Source organism: Pelodiscus sinensis, chromosome 3, assembly GCF_049634645.1.
Source record: "Pelodiscus sinensis isolate JC-2024 chromosome 3, ASM4963464v1, whole genome shotgun sequence".
In the NCBI taxonomy this organism is placed as follows: domain Eukaryota; kingdom Metazoa; phylum Chordata; order Testudines; family Trionychidae; genus Pelodiscus; species Pelodiscus sinensis.
Window position 1 is genome coordinate 194,630,990 of NC_134713.1, and position 16,047 is coordinate 194,647,036.

Below are 16,047 nucleotides of genomic sequence, written 5' to 3' on the forward strand. Positions count from 1 at the left end.
TGGTCAAAAACCAAAACATATTAGGTTGCCCATAAAAGAAGAAGTACCAGACACACCATTAAGTTCACTAGAGACTTCACTATTGCTATTAATTTTACATAGAAGGCATTCAGCTACTAAGGTGATCAGGTGGATATAGACTGTATCGTGGAGTGTGTCTAGACTACAGGGTTTTTTTTTAAAAAGTGACCTTTTTTCAAATAAACTTCCCCTGCGTCTAGACTGCTGCCGCGTTCTTTCAAAAGTAAATCGAAAGAACGCGGCAGTTTTTTTGACCGTGGAAAACTTCGTTTTATGAGGAAGAACACCTTTTTTTGAAAGTGCTCTTTTGAAAAAAGGCGCTATGTAATGCAAACTGTGCTTTTTTGAAAGAGAGCAACCAGACTGCCTGGGTGCTCTCTTTCGAAAAAGCGGCTTGCTTTTTCGAAAGTACTGGTTGTAGTCTAGATGCTCTTTTTCAAAAGAGGCTTGCAGTCTAGACATAGCCATAAGGTATACACACAAAATGGGCAAATTAATGTTGTACAGGCAACTTTAATTCTGGTATTTCCTAACATTTGAGTGCTTGACTGTGCAATCTTAACATTCTTTTCATACACATTTGTGTATCTAACATGGTAGCTTTATCTGTGGAACAATCTTTTGATACATAAGCACAGCTCCTCATCTGATGTAAATTGTCACAACTTCAGAGAAGTCACTGGAGCTATAAAAATGTACCTGTTAAGTATCTGTCCCTTGAGGTCTCATGGTTGCCTTCACTTTATATCTTCCTGTGTAGTTGACTGGTGAGGAAAATGTTGATAGCAGGTTTTGTAGAGTCTGGTTTCTCTATTGCTTAGATTACACTTGGAATTTCTTCGTGTAGCTGTAGTAGTCGCCTGTTTGAGATGATGTTCTGTTACTTGCATGGGGCAAGAACATGATGGATGGGGGAGCAAGAGAGGATTCGCTCTTTCTCTGTCATTTTGGAAGTATTAGAAAAATATCATTGGCTCTTTTTTGAAACATCAATGCTAAATCTGATTTTTCATAAGTCGTATGTTGTCATAGTTATAGAAAACGTAGGAAGAAAAACTGTTGTTTCTACTACCAAGGGCACCCCATAAGCAGTTGTGCTGATATACATTTAAAAAATAGCTTTTTCATTAATTCTGAGAATGACGTTTTTTCATTATGCTTCATTCCTTTGGGAAGGTCAGGTTATGTAGTTTAAACTAGTTTAGGAACAGACACTAGACCAAATAGGCCTGTTGCAAACTCATATGTTGTACTTCCAGGATTCAGACTGAAGACTTTTTTGAAAAAAGGAAAATGCAGTTTTGAAATCGAATGTTTCCTTTTTCTCCAGTGCTTGCCACTAAATGACACAATTACACCATCCCCTTTGAGTTATCATCATCATTATTTATATTACCACAACGCTTAACAGCCCTACTCCTGGAGCAAGATCCCACCATGCTGGGCACAGTACAAGCACAGGACAACAAAGACAGTCCCTGCTCCAAAGACCTTACATTTTAAACAAGATTTCAAAGCAGTTACCAAGGGTACTCTCCAGGGGACCGAGCAGCAAGGTCAGGCTACGTAACACTTTTTAGTCTAATCCTTTGCTTTCAAGCACATACAACTTTTTGAAACGTTTGCCTTGTGGACCGAAATGTTCCCAACTCCTTGTCCGCCTGAAGGTAACTTGTTTGCAGAGTTGTTTCAAGAAAAGTTCTGCATTTTCCCTGATAGACGATAATTCTCACAAAATTGTTTTCCACCTCTGCAGCTGAAATGGCAGGAGTTGAAATGTGAAATGAGGCATGGAACCTAGCCTCTTATGTGTTCTGAAAATAGCTGTGTTTGATTTGAATGTGTGCTGAGCCTTGAACGATTATTTACTGAGTGAGCACGGTCCTTTTTGTACTCAAACTCCTCGTGGTCGTGTGCTTGAAGTCTAGCATGAGCATAAATACTTTGCAGACTATGGGCTCTGTTGCACCAGCATCTGTCAGGAAAGGGCCCTTTATCCATGTAAAATTCATACAAAATACACTGTGCTCACTGAAGGATCGTCAGAGGCTAAAATTCAAACACGGTTTCTTCAGAACCGCCACCATATCTTGACCTGCCTGGCTCACATAGTGGGACTACTACTCCTGTGCTTAATTTACGCACATGCTGACGTGTTTCACTGGGGTTAGACTGATTTTGTCACAAGCCCGGTGCGTGGGGTTCCAAGGCACAGTTCCTTCTTGCTTTCCTCTTACTCCTGAGCCTACACCAGCTGCAAAAGGTGGCACCCCTCTGCCAGCACAAAGTTTTGTGGGACCGGAGTCAAGGCTTAACCATACCCCACCTTCTCCTTGTTCATCTTCTGCAAGCAAGGGCTGTTCTGGGCCCATGGAATCCACTGCCCCTGCACCCACAGACCTAGGGACAGTCAGGACCATAGTGAAAAGGCTCTTGTAACGTACAAAAGGATGAGGGGGTGCTAGTGCACAAGAGGCTCAGGAGAGGGATTCCTCTAAGGTGCACGGGCAAGGGCTTTCTGATAGCTCTGAGCCAAGCCATTCCTGATTATGGAGTTGGTGCATGCCATTGTCAATTCCCACCGGCCAGGAGAGCTTCCAAATCCTGCAGAGAAAGCTGCTGCTGCTGCTTCTTGAGGTTCCCCCTCCCATGTACCACCAAAAAATACCAACCAGAAACCTGGGAAATTCTTTATCAGTATGGTAAGGAAACAGTAAAGGGTCACGGCGAGGCACTCAAAGGTGAGGGAATGCCAAGAAGGTTTTCCCACCAGGGTTAATTCACAAGAAGAACAAAGACCCTTTTGCAAGTGAATTAAACTGTGGCGCCGTATTGAACGAAGCCAGTAAGCGTCCGTTGCCTTAAAAGCGAATGCAATGCATGTTACCTGGCATCCCTGAAGTAGTCCCTTGCTTATCTGCAGGGCATGTTCACCGTTGAGAGGCAGTGTGGTCCAATGGGTAGAATACTGGTGCTCAGAAGATGTAGTTTCTGGTCCCAGCTGGGCCAGTGACCTGCTCTGTGTGTGACCTGGGGCAAGAGACTCCCCCTTTCGGAGCCTGTATTTCACCTCCCACACTTCGCCAGTCTCGGTCGTTTGTATAAGAACCTCTTTGGGACGGGAAATGATGCTTAGCAGGGGAGCCAGCAGCCTCGCTAGGCCCCTGGGCAAGGTGGGAAGGGGCGGGCCCTCAAGAGGAAGGGGCGGAGCCAGTGCAGCCAGCCCTCAGCACCACCGCCGGGATTGTGGTGTGCCCCTCCCCCACCCTGCCATGCTCCCGCCTTCTCAGGCATCCCTATAGGGAGCACTCCACGCGGGGCTCTGGGCCCTTTTGGAACACGGGGCCCCAGGGCAACTGCCCCCTTTGTCGTTCCCCTTCCCCCCCACCGTCGGCAGGCCTGAGACTTACTAAGTACAGTCCAGTGCGGCCCCGATCTGAGTAGGCATCTCAAGGAGCTGCTGTAAATACGAATGCTAGAAATGTAGGGCTAGGAAACACCTGAAAAAGTCATCAAGTACACTCCCTGCTCTGACATCGAGCATGTCTAGGCCATCCCTGACAAGTGCTCATCCAGCCTGCTCTTAAACACCTTCTGCGACAGCACTGCCCTCACTTAACGCAATAAACAGCACTTAGCAACTTTCTAATATGATTCTGCATGACAACACCATCTATAGGCCCCCACTCAGCCCAGGCACCCCTCAGTCTACCCTGGAAGCCTATCCCAGAGTTGAACTACCCATATTGGTAGAAAGTTTCCCCTAATACCTAATAAAAATAGCAGCAATGCAAGCTGTCCTGCCCCACCCCGCTCACATAGCAATCTGCCTTCATTTCCGAGAGAGGGCAAAGGACTAATTAAAACCCAGAGCAAATCAAAAAGATCCGTATGTCTATTTCACCTGTTCATTGTTCTAAGCTTCAATGCATTACATGTCTTCCATGAATAATTACACTTTGGATCTTGGCTAAAAATCCAAAGCTAAAGTTTCAGTATGGAGGATTGGTGTGATCTTTTGACAGAACTCTGACATTTCCCTTGGACTGGGACAGGAGGCTAGGGTTAAAACCAAAACTAAATTAAATTATGTAGTAGGAATCAAATTCATTTTCCTGGATTGGAGCTCATTCCTATATTTGTTGTGTTTTTCCTCGAAAAAGGACATAAACAAGTGGCTGAGCATGACTCGCCTCCTTTCATGCATATGTAACAATGTCCTCACTGTTTATCCCAGATTAGTGGTTGTACAGTGTGATCCTATGGATAAAAAGCAGTGTTACCAACAACACCACGGTCCACAATGAGCGTTCCCTCGCTATTTACTTCTAGTTCATGGAGTTAGCCCAGAATCTACAGCCAGCTGCACCAAACACTGTATCTGCATGTGAGGACTAGACTGCACTTGGCTCAGATATAGTCGGCTGACAATAAAACTTGTGAAATATGATTGTTCATTATTTCTTGAACCTGTGTACATGGTACTGGACTAAACAGAGCGTACAGCCACAGGGAGCTCACACTGAAGGATCTGTGAGAATAAGCATTCAGCTTACGCACACGAACAGTGTCATTAAGGCCCTGCACAACTGGGACCCAAGTTGTTTGCAGAGAAATATGACTTTTCTTACATATTAAACACTGGAAGATTTAAAAGCTAATAAATACCATTTGTTTAAATGTTTGGCAGATTCCCAGCTTCCTGTTTGGATTGTCTCTTCTAAAAGAGGAAGTCCCCAAAGCTATTTCTGAAACTTTGAAGCATTTTCCCATACACTCATAAGAAAAGCTGGTTTGAACATAAATACTTTTAAAGTACCACTGAAATCTGCAGATTCCCCCGCTAGAAGGAGCAAGATAACCGAATCATGCCATGGTCGGATGTAGGCATTTGAAATTAAATTGAAGAGAAAGCAAAGGGGAAATGCATTTTAATAAACAAACTATTGAGGCGCTTAAAAAGTCTCCGAGGGGGCAGCCGTGTTTGTCTGTAACTTTAAAAACGAATAGTCCTGTGGCACCTTAGAGACTAACAAAAATATATAGAATCATGAGCTTTTGTGGGCAAAACTCACTTCTTTAGATGAGCTGGAGTGGAAAAAAATGGGAACACAGAATTTAACAGCAAAAGAAGGGAGAGGGAGAAAAAAACCCTCTCAAATGTAGTACTAGTGCTAATGAGGCAAATTGAGAGGGGTTAAAGTATCCCATGCTTAGCTTTTGATTGAGGTGCTTGTAACTTTAAGACCAATGGGATGAAGACACTAGTGAAAAGAATGGATGGCCTGAAAGTCAAGCTTCCAGCCCAGAAATGTGCTTAAGGGCATGAGTCACTTTAAGCCTGTAAACAGGCCCATTTCCTTCGGCGCTGAAAAGAAATGGAGCTTAATACTGAACAAAACATTTCAGGTCATTTCAGCAAATCAAACTATTTCCATTCAAGACAGTGCAGCCCAAAACAAAAGGATGTTTTTGTTTTCCTGACAGAAGAGAAAAAGGTGGCAGAATTGACATTTTCCTTCAGGGAAAAAAATTCAGTTTGTGAAACCACATTTTCCATAGAAACCCCCTTCCGAGGGAAAACGCCAAGCTGGCTCCTCACTTGAGTACGTGTTTCAGTCGCATTAAGTCCATGGGATTTAGGCCCATGATTAAAGTTAGGTCCATGCTTGACTGAATCGGGTCCAGAGCGAATATCTTAACACACATCAGGTGGACTCCTGATAGTTTTGCTGTTGATTTGCGGGAGGCGGGATTTCAGCCATTTCATATGCGCCTCGGGCCAGAGTTAACTTGGGCTCCTGCCACCACTGACAGAGGGAACTCAGCCACAGGATGCTGACCTGGATAGCCTGCTTGCAAGGGAAGGTAGCAATGGCAGAAAGCAGCCAAAGGATCCGTGGCAGAGAGCTCTCCTCAGACAGCCCAGAAAGTGGAAGGATCTGCTGCCTGGGTCAAGGTGTCGGGCAGAGCAGCCAATGAAAACATTGATTCAGTACATCCTTTCATCCCTCTTGGCTCGCAGGGCTTGCGCTGTGGGGCTAAAATCAGCTCTGTAGAGCAGGGGTGGGGAATCTTTTTGGGGGTCAGGGCCGCTGACCCACAGCAAAATCATTTGGGGGCAACACACAAGCGAGAGGCAAAAAGAAACCCCCAAACCCACTCCCCACATTCTCCTCATGCACCAGAGCCTAGGGAAGTCCAGACTAGTAGATTGTATGTGCCAGCCCCGTGGGGAGACAGCAGGAGTGGCCCACGGCCGGCTGCGGCAGCTGGTGTCCCAGGCAGAAGGCGCGACCGTCGCCCCCGCCTGCTCGGCCATCAATGGCTGTGACATAATCACGGGGCGCCCAGGCCGGCGGCTCCCTAGGCAACTGCCTAGTCTGCCTAGGCTCATGGGCCACCCTTGGGAGACAGCAGGGAGGTTGGTGCACTAGCACGGGCTCCCCAGTGCTGGGCAGGGAGATCCCCAAGCCTCAGGGGCCAGATCCAGGCAAGCCAGGGGCCAAATCTTGCCCCGGGGCCTTAGATTCCCCACCCCTGCTGTAGATGATGCTGGAACTTGAGTTCTGACCCCAGCCCTGCTTCTGCTTAGCTGGGTTTAGTACTATAACACGAGCCGCAGGCTGCAGACCCCAAGCCTCGCTGTAGTGGGTCTAACAACAGTGTAGACAAACCCCAAATCACACTCATGCTGCCCCCCGCCCTTCCCGACGCTAGGTCAGTGAAGCTGCCTGTCAGGAACCCTCGAAGGCTCCTGGTGAGAGAGGAGAATGGCCGGGGCAAGAATACACAAACAAAGGGGGTATGATGCCAAAGTTGTTTTTATTTCAGTACAGCGTGGGAATACAGGGATTAAAAAGGGAGGGATTCAGCCCAGCTCCAAAGAGGGCGTGGCCCAACGTGCATAAAGCTCAAGGCCTTTGTCATTGTTCCTCTCCTTGATCCAGACAATCAACTCAACAGGTGTTGGGTGTGGAGAAGCAGGATCTGACGTCTCGCTCCGCTTGTCCCTTATAATTTCTTATAGGTCCTGTCCTATTGCAACCTAGGTCCCTGCTGGCTTTTGTCACCGCTCAACCCGCTCTTGCTAGAGTTGTGCGCCAGGGCGCACCCATGGACTTTCTCCTCTGCTTGCCCCTCCTCCTGCAGAGGAAGGAGCTTCTCCGACTCATGAAAAATCTCTTGGTCTGTCCTAGTCTTTTCTAAACCTCCTTGGGTTCTTGTGCCACACCCAGCACGCATGATAATCACCATCCTGATTACCTGGCATAATTCGCAATTGGGAGAGAAGCTTGCACACTTTAAGACATTGGACGACAACTGTGGCTCGCTAGAAACTAGCCATAGTCAGGGTCCGTCGTAGAGCATTGCACTAGATGCCTCTCTAGTGATGGTTCACTCAGTGTCCGGTTTCTTTTTGTGACGGTGCATGCAGAGAAGATTATGCACTGGAGTCCTGCGTCCAGTTTCAGTATTGGACCAGAATGCAACAGCATTTTCTCTGGCCTTCTCGATCAGAAATGGTTAAAACAGCTCGTCGCCAAGGAAACAAAATCTCTGTCAAGCTGACAAACACAGTGGCCTTCATTCTACAGGGTTCCTAGCATCTCAGGACCTGTAGGAGGCTTTTTTAACAATCTGAAATATCCCTTTCACCAAGAATATCAGACGTTTGCTGTCGCAGCTCAATTCTCCAACCTGGCACTGTGAGCATAAATATGGGGGCTGGCTAGCAGAATAAACTGTGTAAGAATCTGTCTCTGTAACTCCCACAGACAAACTTGTTCAGTCTTAGGGTATGTCTACACTACAGTGTTATTTCGAAATATCTTATTTCGAAGTAGTTATTTCGAAACAACGCGTCTACACACAAAATGCATTTTGAAATAGCGTGTCCACACTGAGTGGACTCTGAATCGCATTTAAGGCTGGAACCAGGTCCAGCAGGGCACTAGGACAGGACTTACTGTGTGGGGCTGATGCCTTAGGCTATCTGAGGTCTGTGCTTAAAGGAACCCCCCCCCCTCCCCCCCAGACAGCCAGTTCTCAGGTTTCCCTGCTTGCTTGTCTACCTGGATGAGGAACAACAAAGCATTTTGTCTCTGCATGCTCTGGTTGTCCTCACTCAGGACACCACAGCACTCTGCAACATGGAGCCAGAGCTGTCCCTGGGCACTCTGGTGCTTCTCATGGACGCGTTGCTGCGAGTTTGGCTGCACTTGCTGCAGGCTGCCATCCAGGAGGTCCATCGGGGGACCTGTCAGTATCCAGGAGGCCCTGCGGGAGAACTTCCACCCTGAGGAGCACTAAGAGCCTCCCTGGCCTGCCCCACTGGGGGCTTGTGCCTCATTCCTCCCTCATGTCCTTCCACTTACCCCTCCATAGCCCCCCTTCCTGATGTCAAATAAAATACACATATTTTCATAAACACAAACTCTCTTTATTTAACAAAACGGGGAAGGAGGGAGGAAATATAACTCTGGTGAGACTGGGGAAAGGAGGCGGGAGAAGGGAGAAGAGAGGGTGGGAGAGGGGAGGGGGAAACCTGGGAGGAGGGAGCTGGAAGGGGAACCAAGGGGAAGAAGGGGGAGGGGAACCCCAGGGGTAGGAGTCTCACCGGACCAACTTGATTTTCCTGCGAACCTGCTCCTGGGTTCGCATGTGGCCTTCGGTGGCCAAGCTGGCAGCTATCCTGCCATAGATGGCTGCGTTCCTCTGTCTATTGCAGAGATCATGGACATTTGGGGCCTCTCCCCCAAACCTGAATAAGGTCCATGATCTCCACCCTGGACCAGGAAGGCACCCACCTTCTCCAGGCCCTGGCAGGCTCCTAGGAGCTGGCGGACTGCTCCTGGGGAGTGGTGGAGGGCTGGCTGCCAGTGGCTTGCAGGCTCATGTTTTGGGGCTACTGGGTCAGGGGCAGTGACTGCTGGCTCTGGGCTGGCAGGCTTGGAGCTGGCACAGGCACTGTGGCCAGAGTCTACCCCTTTAAGGGCTCTGGGGAGTGGGAGTAGGGAGTGGAGTGTTCTTGGTTGAGGCTGGAGTGGCTACCAGGGCACCCTGGGAAGGCTGGAGGCCCCCTATTTCAAAATAAGTGTCTACAAAATACTTATTTCGAAATAGCTATTTCAAATTTGGCATTATTCCTCATAGAATGAGGTTTACCAAATTCGAAATAAGCGCTCCGCTATTTCGAATTAATTTCGAAATAGCGGTTTGGCTGTGTAGATGCTAGGAAAGTTATTTCTAAATAAGGGCTGTTATTTCAAAATAACTTTGCTGTGTAAACATACCCTCAGTTTCCCTGAGATTCAAAAAGAAAGAAAATTGATCACTGCCACCACTAAATGTAACTAAAAATATAAAATAAACCCTTTTCCAGGGAAGAAATCACTTGGAATCCCCTCCCTGAGGCAAAGCTCTCCTCCTTGCCCCAACCTCAATTTTGCTTGAAGTTTGAAAAACAAACGAAGATAATCCTCAGAGAACAATGGGGCTCTGTTTCTCCCGGTAACGTGGTTTCACTTAGGCATATAGGTTTAAGGATACAAAAATCAACCAACACCAGTTAACCAAAACAAAAAGAATACACTTTTATTATTAAAACAAGACTACTGTTGCAAACATAGTAAATGACTGGGAGTTAAAAGGCATGGATCGAAATAGACTCGATCGTTTAACGGTTATTTCAAAAGAAGGGGTTTCTTTCAAAATAACTGCGTCTACATGGCGTTTTTTATCTCAAAGTAGGGTATTTCGAAATAGCAGCTGGATGTGATTATGCAAACTAAGCATGGGAAATTCAAATCCGCGCTTCATTTGCAATTCCGCTCGACTACATTTGCATTCCTCTCTCGAAAGAGGAATGCAGGGTAGACATACCCTCAAGGAGAATCTCTGGGCTATAATCCTTAGTTACAAAAGAAAAAAAACAATTAACCATCTCAGACATGATTTCCAAACCCCCAAACAAGGAAAACAAGGAAACCTGATAGACTATCTACAATTTTCTCTACTTACACATTTCAGTGAATTCAAGGAGTCTGTTACTGGGAGAGTCCGTCTCCCTTGCTCTGTGGGGAAAAAAAAAACAACTACTGCTCACTCTAAAACAAAGGGGAAAAAACACTCTCTTCAGTTTGAAATTCCTTATTCGAATTTCATTGGCTGAATGCCCAAAGCCCCCTCCCTCAGGTGCATCTCCAGACTTGCTTAGCCCTTTCCTCGCTCTAGAGGTAAGTCAGACTCTCCTTAGCAGCTCCTATTCATGACATTCGCCCTCAGGGAACTTTACTATCAATTGTGCACTCTGACATTCGGATTGACATCTGTTCCCTAGCATGCTCTCCAACAACTCTTGTCCTGTCTGATTTGTAATCACCAGGGGCCAAATTCTGCTCTCATTTACACTGGTGTAAATCCAGAAGAAATCAGTAGAGTTACGCTGGTTTTACAGCGGAAGCACAGAGCAAAATCTGACCCCTTTTTCTTTGTCTGTGGAACAAGTTTGGGTATTGTGATGAATGCACACAACTGGCACTCTGCTGTATTATGATTTTATAGACGTTGACATTTTTTTAACCTTTTGTGGTAATGTGGTTTCACTCACTAACTAGCCAACAGAGTGCTCAGAACAGGAAGTAGGTTTAAGTGGTAATGTTCTGAATGGGAGGCCCCACTGTATTAGTACTATGTTGTGCTTCATCCAAGGATCTCCAGTTGTTTTACAAACATGAAGCCTTGCAAAATCCCCCTAAAGCAGGGTTCCTGTGCCCATTTTACAGATGGGCCATTGAGCCACAGAGATATTAGGACATAAAGTCAACATTTTCTTCTTTGCTAAATTGTAGCTCACTAACATTGTAAATACTTTTTTAACATATCACAGCAACTCTGTACAGATCAGGGTTTCCCAGCCTATGGGTCGGGACCCAAATATGGGTCGCCATTACATTTCAAAAGGGTCGCCAGGTGTCTCCCCAGGTGGCTCTGCCCTCCCTCCTCCCCCTGTTTTTTAATTGCCTTCGGTCACCAAGTCTTCCTGAATTGTCAAAATGGGTCCCCATCTGGAAAAGGTTGGGAACCGCTGGTGTAGATTGTACGGGTCAGCACAGGTTGAAACTCTTAGTCTGGCACCCTCGGGACCTGACCAGTTCCGAACCAGAACATTTTCCAAACCATGGTAGGTCAATATTGTTAAGCTGCATTTCCAATACTTCCATTGTTTACTGAGCTGTTAGAGGACATTTAGAATATGTCTACGCTGCAGAATTTTTCCAGAAAAACAGCTGTCTTTCCAGAAAAACTACACTTAAGTCCACACTGCAGTTGCGTTCTTTCAATAGAGAGTTGAAAGAACACGGGGGTTTCCGACAGCAGTAAACCTCTTTCTACGAGGAACAAGTCTTTTTCTGAAAAAGGTGTGTGTGGAAGAGGGAGTTTTCTCAAAAGAAGAGGCCTCCTGGAAAAAGCACAGGTGCCCTGGTGGCCACTCCATTCACAGTAATCAAACTTAAATGCGAGATAGCATCCAATCAATGTGGACGCTATCTTTCAAAAACGCACATCACTTTTTCGTTGCACTTTTGCTGTGTAGATGCTCTCTTTCCAAAGAAGTTTTTCCAGAAGATCTCTTCCTGAAAAGCTTCTTCCAAAAAAAGCCAGCAGTCTAGATGCAGCCTTAAAGGTAAATTAGAGCTAAATAACAGCACAGAACACGGAGAGCCAGGACTGGGGGGCTGTAAACTAATTTTATGGGACCACAGGAAATTGGGCTAGAAAGGGTCAACCAGTACTAGCAGTGCTGTTAGAAGAGTCATCCCCAAAAGTCCCAGTTATGCCTCATTAGCCATAATATTATTTATTTTGTGAATTACAGCCACACCTAAACACCCCCACTCAAATCAAGGCCCATCACCCTAGTCACTGGAGGCACCTAACTCCCTGTCACAGGGTGCCCTAATGCTAGGGGCACCCCTCGTCACTCCCCCACACGGAACATCCCTTACTAGGCTACTTACAGCCCCTCGGGCCTAGTCACAAGCCTAATGCTCCCCTATTGGGGTAATTACAGCCCCTGGGGCCTAGTCACAGACACAGCCTCACTCCCTCGGGGCAAGCAGGCTTATGGCCTATTACTCAGGTAAGCTTCCTCTAAATCTAGGTAGCTGGTTTATGGTGGGAGGGGAGGCTGCCTGCTCGGTGGGGATGCCGACCGGAACACGCAGAGCTCCTGAAGGACAACCCTCCGCCCTGGGCCACTTCCTACCCCACCAGTGCACCACACTGCCCTCCGCGTGCGGCTCCGGCAGTCACTCCCAATCTGGCGACTCCCTTGCCCGGTGTAGTCGCTGCAGCTGCTGTGGTGCCTGATGCCGCTGCAGAGGTGACTGTGGCTGTGGCAGCGACTGCTGCAGCATCTAGTGCAGCTCCAGGGGCAGCTGCTCCGGGTGCTCTGGTTGCAAAGGCTGTCCAGGAACTCCTGCCTGGGCTCCTTGCCCTCCAGTGGTCAGCCCCTTCTGCCCTGAGTAGCCCTCTTTTATACCCGAGCACCGGGAGCATGTCCAGCAGGCTACAGGGGGTGTGGCCTCCCTGACCCTCAGAGTGGTTTGTACTTTAGGGGGGAGATTTCCCAAGTGATCTCTTTTCTTATCAGTACAGGCAGTCCCCGGGTTACGTACAAGATAGGGACTGTAGGTTTGTTCTTAAGTTGAATTTGTATGTAAGTTGGAACTGGTACATATTGTAGGGGAAACTCTAGCCAAACATTTCTCCAGAGCTCAGTTTTATTCTCCCACACCTCACTTCCCTCAGTCCTTTAATCTCAAGCTGAGGTGTCTCGCTCCGCGTCTCCCTGGTCTGCTGGGTGGGGCACTAGCTTCGCGTCTCCCTGGTCTGCTGGGGGGAAGCAGCTAGTGCAGGGTTGCCTCACCCCGTTTGTAAGTAGGGATCCGATGTAAGTCAGATCCATGTAACCCGGGGACTGCCTGTACTTGGGTGGTAGCAGCGGAGTTTTATCCCCAAAATCTAGGTTGTTAAGATTTTGTGGGGACTTTTATTACCAAAGCCTGGAAAGATAAAGTTTTGGGGTACTTTTGTGAGCCCCCATTTCTGCATTTATTGTGCCAGAGTGGGGAAGGAGCCTTGACAGTTGTCTTTTTATTCTGGAAACAAACTCTCCATCTCTTGTCTCTTGCTGTATTGGGAAGCCCAGGCCATATTGTATGAGTTAAAGGAAGCTCCCCTCCTCCCTCTTTTCCAGCTACCGTAAAGCACATTGACATTTTGAACACAGGCAGTATCAATAAAGACCTGATCCCAAATAGGCATTATTCCAGTGCCTGTAGAATCTCCAAAACAGGTGCCTCATTCATCAAAATAAAAAAGGAATCCTACAAAAATTGGTCCCAGCCATGATATCCTAGGGAGTTTTTTCTTGGGCCTCCTCCACTTTGTCTTCTGATGTTTCTCCCTATGCCTTCCGCTGCTGCTCAAACCACCACCTCCATCTTTTCTCCAGAAAATAAAGCAACTTGCAAATCAGATGCAAATGAAACCCTCCCCGTATGTGTCTAAGAAAATGAATATCAAGAAGCTTCCTCACCAGATTACCTCTTCTGTATACCAGGTGTATCACTGCAAGGTAGCCTCTGCACTTGTATCGCTTACTCCTTCAGCACTCACCTCAGTGCTGCTCACAGAGTTCCCCTGGGCACACACCCTTCTCCTTCCCTCGGGACTGGCCCCGTCACTTGGGCCCTGTTTCAGAGCTTCCCAGCAAAGAGTCACACCAGCCTGGCCCCCTGCGGCCCAGGGAAACCATTCGCATTGTCAGCCATTCGACACTCTGCGTCCTGAACTGAAGGTTGCTTCTGGAATCCCGTTGGACTCCGTCCTTGGAGCCACGTACTGCAGGCCAAGCAAATCCAATGGGAAGAAAACATGGATAGGAAAGGAGATTTGTTTTTTGCCTTTCTTCCAGTTGCTTCCCAGGGCCTCCGTCTGGCGGCCAGTGTGGGCGTGCAGCACTTCTGGCAATCAGAATAGGCTTGGGCCAGGATTTCTCTCTTGTTTTAGCTTCCTTAGGGGAGCAGGGTCAGATCCACGTTGAACTGGAGCTGTCACTGATCTCATTCCACATCCCCCTCTTGGATCTCTTTTTATGTTGTTATCTGTGTTGCACCTCCCTAAACCTGGTCTGTCTGGTCCGACAACATCCGTAGTCCGGCAGTACCATGGATGCGCCTGGACCAGGGAGCCCCGGGGCCAGGAGCCCACTGGCAGGAGGACTAGCGGCTGGAAGCCCTGCTGAGGCTAGCAGCCTGGCCAGGGCTGGCAGCAGCAGGACTGGCATCCAACAGTCCAGCCAGAGCTGGAGGCAGTGGGGCCGGGGCCAGCGTCTGGCAGCCCAGCAGAGCTGGAGGCAGGGGGTCCAGAAGCAGAGGGAGCTGCGGGCTGTGGCAGGTGACCTCTGGTCTGGCAAATTCCTTCATTCAGGACCAGTCAGGTCCTGAGGGTGCTGACCAGGGAGGTCCCAGCTGCACTATGGATGGTTGATCAGCCACTGGGGCAAGCTGTGCTGTGAAGGCCGTTGGAAACTGATGTCTGCTCTTGCTGTGGGCATCCCCGAGGCGCAGTCAGATGGAACTTCCTGGGTGAGGGGACGTGAGACTAGGGCTCGCTCCCCCACAGAGAAATGTTCTTGCCTCCAGCCTTGAGACTTGCACCCTTGCTTCGGCCCAGGGCTCTCCAAACCACCCTACTCCTTAGGCCTCTTCACGTTCAGGTGTACCGTCCTGAGACGCACCCGCGAGAGGCCAGCGTGCACATTCCTGACACCTGGGCTTTGTGAGAGCGCTGCCCCGTGCTGGCACCACACCACCTCCCTGCACAACCAGGACTGACCGGGCGTGGAGCCATTCTGTGCAACGAGTTCCTGTCTGGAACTGCACTACGGGGGGTTTGCCCTCCAGCGCAGCCCCCACTGGGTTCTTTCAAAGCATTAGCCACCCGGGGGCAGCTTTTGCAGCCCTCCCTCGTGTTAACCCTCCACATGGGGCAGGGTTGGCCCTTGCAGTCCAGTCTGAGCAAATCCCTGTGCTAGGAGCCGGGCACAGACTGAGCGCTGCGTGGCTGCTTCCACATTGCCGCAGCCTTTGTGTTGGGATCACTTCCTTTAATAGATAGCAGGTTTAAAACAAACAAACGGAAGTGTTTCTTTACACAACACACAGTTAACCTGTGGAACTCCTTGCCAGAGGATGTTGTGAAAACCAGGACTTTACCAGGGTTCAAAAAAGAGCTAGATAAATTCATGGAGATTAGGTCTGTCAGTGACTATTAGCCAGGATGGGCAGGGATGAGGTCCTAGCCTCTGTCAGAAGCCGGGAATAGGTGACAGGAAATGGAACACTTGATGATTCTCTGTTCTGTTCATTCCCTCTGGGGTACCTGGCATTGGTCACTGTTGGCAGACAGGAGCCTGGACTAGACGGACCTGTGGCTCTTCTTATGTTCCTTCCCCCTCTGCTCCAGGGCAGCTGCGTTGGAATGGAGGGAGTGATGCCAATTTCCGATGCACTCTCCATCCAGCTGCACAGCCAGGGGAATAGCAGGCAGACGGCAGCTGCTCTCCCCATCACCCAGAGCCTGATAATACCTGTAGCCTGTGGCTGGGCGTGACTCCACTGGGCAGAGGCATAGGTGCCTCGAATTGAGCCCTGCCGCTTCCTTTACCTCATTTGCATTGATTGAGTCTTTTCATCACAGCTCTTTACGGCTGGAGTGATGTAGAGCAATAAAAGCTTCCAGTCCCAAAGGGAGCTCTCCGTACAGGATCCAGTCTTCCTGCACTCCCTGAATTCATTCCTTGTTGCTGGGAGCTCGTACATGCAGTGCCCCGCGCCTGCGTTGTTCCAAACCAAGCCCTCGGTGAGACGAATTGTGTTGGATTGTACACAGGAAATTCACACAGCAGCCCTATGCAAAACTATCCAGTCAGGAAATGCACACAGACAGGCTGGA

At 48.5% G+C, this 16,047-nt stretch overlaps 1 protein-coding gene across 5 annotated transcripts in view; it reads left to right on the forward strand.

Moving 5' to 3' along the window:
- SLC24A3 (solute carrier family 24 member 3) overlaps nt 1-16,047 on the forward strand; it is a 341,570-nt gene that overhangs the window by 312,007 nt on the left and 13,516 nt on the right. The gene's annotated exons all lie outside the window — the stretch shown is intronic.